Genomic DNA, 5,497 nt, shown 5'->3' on the forward strand with positions numbered 1-5,497 from the left:
TGAGTAAGCTTGCCCACCCACCTCCCACTGGTTTCCCCTGTCCACCATAAGCCCCGCCCCCTCCCAGCAACAGCCAACTGCTGCACAGTGGGCGGCACCCCTGTAGCCCACCCCCCTCGCAGACACTTCTACAGGCAGACCACGCGCTGTCCTGCAAGCACAATGCATGCGTGGAGTGTGCTGGGCTCATTCAATTTCTCTTTAGCTCTGAGGACACACAGATTTTCCACACATATCATCAGCCCCGGCCTTTCACATTCTACTTTATTAGGAAATAATCAGAATGCAGAAAAAAAGATTCATCTACAGGTGGTCAGGGCATTTGGGATGTGCTGTTTGAGATATGCTAATGTTGCCGCTGGATGTGAATAGAAACTGGATTTCTCTCTGTCTCCTTATATCATTTGCTGTCACACCGTGGGGCCCAAAATTCAACCCATAACAGTCACCCAGCAGCAGGGGGCCGCACTGCTATATTACAGCCGCCCAAATTGAGAAGCCTTCCTGACAGATCTGTTAGCACTTATCAAGATTTATACATATTAGTGAGGGCACATTTTGTTTTGCTTTTCTTTTTGTATGACAAATGTATTAAAATTATTTATATTATATAAATATATATATATATATATATATATATATATATATATATATATATATTATTGCCCTGAAAGTACATTTTGGAATATATTTTGGAATTTAAAGGATTAAACTAAATATATTTTCAATTTAGCCAGGTTTCAATGAGTTATCTTTAGTGCAGTGGAGAGAAAAAGGAAACAGGCCAAGAATAGTCCATCAGAGAGGCGGTATACAAATGACATAGCAAACGGTGGTTACAGTAAATCTAAAAAGCTAACAGAATGCGGTTAGCAGGCTCTTTGAATGTTTACTTCTTGGAGTTTTACAAGCTGGCAGAGGATTTCACACCATTGCATACATACTGCAAAAAATTACAGAAATCCTTATTTTTGTAGAAAGTCTGTTGAAATGTTATCACAGAGGCCTCCGTGTTGTTGGTTCTTTACAAAGTTCATAACATTTTTCAGCCAGGACTGATCTCTGTGGGACTGAACAATAATCTCTCTTTCTCTCTCTCTCTCTTCTGTGTCAAAGACTGAAAGAGGCACAATTTTACGCTCCTAAAAAATCAATAATCTCCACAGCGGATAGAAATGAGATTAAAGTGACGATGAGGAATGTTATTGGGGCAAATATTCGGATGATATTTTCTTTCCTTTATTTATTTTGTCTCCATGAGGCATTTCAGAGAATCAGCACATAAAACTGCTACCAAGAGATACCTAAAAAAGTTGACTTGGAAAGTGCTTTAAGCAATTTTATATATATTTTAGTTTTTCATTTTGGGCATTTTAATGCTGTATTTATTTATTTACATACATGCATTTGAGGGCATTTTTTAGATTTGCATATGCAAGGAATTAGGATTATTTTAATTAATTAGTAGCACTTTAATCAACTGCCATTTATTTTCTTTCTCCATTTTTGGGGTCAATGAGGTATTTTGTAAAACATCAATGAACATTTTATGGCCTTGATTTGATTCCAATATAATAATAAATAATGAGGACTAGTGGAATATAGATCCTTACTCTCAGATGTAGGTATTGGTAACTGCTTTGTGAGCAGGTTCTCATTAGATGGACAAGCTTTTCATTTTAGTTCAGTAAAAGACAAACTCCTCCTTCAGGCTTCATCAGCATGCAGGGCTGTGTTAATTGGCTATTCAACTCTACACTTCAACTTTCTCCAATTTTGTGATTGGCTCAGCATTTAGAGATTAAGTTCAAGCACCGCTGGAAGTGAACTTTCAGCCAAATGCTTAAAGAAAGGATTTGAAGTGACTAATAAAAGGGTTTCAGGGTTCTGGAGAGGTGGCCCTCTGCCCAGATATGCTCAGTAAATTCCTGATAAGCCGGGCAAGGAAACCCTGAAGAATAGAGAGAATGCTTTGGTCAAATGAGGGCACGGGATGTTTATTTCTTCATAGTAAATGTTATTTTAAAAGAATATGTAAATGTTAACACAATGCACAATAGAAATATGTGTACAAACAGGGCTGAATTTAGGATGGGAACAATAATATCCATGGAGATTGTTTTTCTGTTTTAGAGGGAATTTCTTTGCTCTTGGACAGAGTTATAATCTCATTTGGTTTCGATGGGCACACAGTCCTGGCAGAATGACAGTGATAGCTGAATGTTTCTTCACATCTGCCAATAAAAGCATTAACTTATGGAGCACTTCAGATGCCACATGCATTACTGCTCTAACAAGAGACTTTATCGTTTGGTTTGTCTTCACATTCTTTACAAACTGATGTAACATACTGTATGCATATATATTTTACAAAGGATGCAATGTGTTTTATGGATATCAAAGAATTGTAAATATTTTCAGACGTAGATAACCATAACATGTGTATACATCTGAAAACTATAGGAGTTTCGGGATTGAACAGGGGGTCCACAGTTGGGTCCACTTTAAAAATCTGGGATTCGAAATCTAATTTAAGCATGTAAATAAACATTTTTGTGTTGTGCTTTTGACTAATTAAAAACATAAAAAAAAAATAGATTTAAAAGATCCACCATAGGCCTCTTGGTTTTACAATTTCCGTTTAAAGTTAAAGAACTGAATCACAAAATGCATGTCCAATGACACTGTATTTCAAGGGAAGTTTGTTATAAAATCACACAGTCGCTGAAATGTGATGAAATACAGGGGTACATTTCTTACCGCAGATTTGACTCGGGATAGAACCAAAATAAGTACTTTCGCTGGCAAATGAGTTCCACAAAAACCACTTGGACACACCGGTCTGTGAAACAATTTATTTATTATCCCTGGAAATGCAAGATCACATTTTCACTGTATTGGGTTTTCTCTGCCTGGCACGGCTGAAGGGACGCCACACTTGCAAGGCAGCCTTGGAGTCAGGCATGCTTGCGGGAAACGCACTTCAGTTTGGATTGCGCTTCCCCCAATCACAGGCGGGTCTTTAAGAGACCCTTGAAAAGATTGTGGTCATGGAGAAGAATTCAAAGGGACAGATCAGAGAATAAAGGGCCCTCAAAGCCAGGTTCTACAGAGGACGGAGGGGTCCGGGAGTCCTGGGGGTCTGCACATGCAGGCGATGATGTGAAACTTCCACTGACATGCCCGAGCTGCCACATGAGAAACAAAACAATGAAAGAGATGAAAATGAAGTATAGAATCCTGTGTATTTTTAAGTTTTATATGCCAAAGGAATTAATAATAAAAAGGCTTAGTGGACTCGCACAAGGAGTTTTTCTGGAATATCTCCTGAATAGAATAAATATGCCACTATTCAGCTTGGCATCTGTTTTACTTTGTCGGCACTTATAGTGGAAGAATTGGAGTACTGTACTAAATCACAATATTTTCTGTGCACATTTAGCATTTATGTAATATTCTCTTAATTAAATGGGGTTTCCAAATGACATATCATAAGATATTTAGGAAACACACACACACAGTCCCAACAGATCAATCCATCACTCTTTAACACTAGTTTGCATGTTGGTTTTGCTTATAAAAGCAAACTAACTATTGGAAAACAAATGGCAGTTTGTGTTGGGTAAAATCTCTAATATCTAATAGTCTAGCATGTGCCAATCGATTAATGTGTAATTATGAATGTCTCAGCCTTATTTTCACATGGCAACTGTCAGCAGTGTTGAAACAAAACGGGTATTCAGACAATTTCAGACTTTCCTCAACTGTCTCGCTGGCAAAATGTGGCTTTTGAACACGCTGACTCAAATTCCCTCCAGAGGATTTTCTTAATCATCTTATATGCCCTGCAAGGATGCCCGTGGCTCAGCTGCCATAACAGTCCATTACAGCAGGGGAACGAAGGGGGCTTTAAAGGTGGTGTAAGCGATGTTAGCTATTCAGGAACTCCACCAAAAGACTTTAACACTACTCTCTTCACTTCCTTAAACATGTGAATGTGGGAGACAAGAAATGCAAGTACATGCGGAAAAGCTTTGACTTCTGCTGTATACTAATGTTTGGTAAACTCTGACTTTATACAGCCAAATGAGAATTTACATAAATGTCACAGACTGATCTCTAGGCTCAATAGACTGCAGCAGGAATGAGTCCTAAAACTCGGAAATGAGAATGTGTTTTTTTGTTGTTGTTTATTTTACCTCAAGTTCCATCTTCATGAAGTCCAAGGGTTTTTGGAAAAAAAAATTTTTTTTGTTCAAAGTCTAAAATACTTAGCCTCAAAATATGTTCACGCTTTATTCTAAAACATAAAACCATCAGTAGTACAACACTCGTAAAATTTTTAAGCTTTTACGTGTCTAATAAATGGTGAAATCTGAGTCTGAGTCTGAACGTCACGGGTTGCCATTTTGTAATTACAGATTTTGTTGCCGAATTGAAATATGTCATTTAATTGTGAGTTTGGCAAGCAGGTTTTGAGATTTCAGGATTACCTCATTCAAATAGATAGAACTTGGTCTTGGAATGCCCGGAATAGATGACCGGAGGCATCGCAAATATGGCCGCCAAGTCAACAGACCTTCTTTGAAAGGGAAATTATTGAAACTATCTTCACATCCTGATAGCAATCAATAATAGAAGTGGTCTAAATATTAAAACATGTACATATATCTTCTGTGGAAGTCTCAGGACCAAAAAATGTCCGTCCAATTATTGAATTCAGTCCGAAAATAGTCCTATTACCTATTACTATATTACCGAATATAGAACCTCCGCGCACCATGCTCGCACAGACATCACACATCATCAGTGCGCTCCGTAATGCTATGCAGAATTGTAGACAGACAGTCACGAGAGCTGCAAACAAACAGCAGCCCCCTTTTACAGTTCATCCTGAACCAAAACAATAAGCGTATGCTGCGTTCATACCATGTCATAACCCTCATTACAAGATGGCAACCCGTGATGTTCTACATGGAGCTGTTCACATCCTCAGACTCGGATTTATGAGTTTCTATATCAACACTCTCAATGCCGAAATGAGTCTGCTGCAGTCAGTTGGTAAAACTAGAGATTGAGACATGAAATAATTTTACTGTGTGCCTTCATGTGTTTTGGAGGAGGCGTGGCTTTAGAGACAAACTGAAGGGAGAGTGGGATCTTATGCTTTCAGACCTAGCTTGCTATTGTTACCCTTACGAAAAAGAAGTATTCTTCAAGTTAATTTGATGAAGTATACTTAAGTAATGTTCAAATATATTTTTAAGTATACTTTATGTATTAAGTATACTAATATCAATGTGTACTTGTAGTAAACTTGTAAGTGTACTATTTTAATACTGCTTGGGACTAAATTGGCCCACTTTTATATAGAAGTATACATTTAAGTGTACTATAAGTGTAAGAGTGGTAAACTTTAAGTACACAACTAGGTTTCTCATCTGTAATGCATCTGTACTACAAGTGAACTTTAGTAGTTTACTATTTTAATACAAGT

This window comes from Leuciscus leuciscus (assembly GCF_965113295.1).
Source record: "Leuciscus leuciscus genome assembly, chromosome: 22".
Classification (NCBI taxonomy): Eukaryota; Metazoa; Chordata; class Actinopteri; order Cypriniformes; family Leuciscidae; genus Leuciscus; species Leuciscus leuciscus.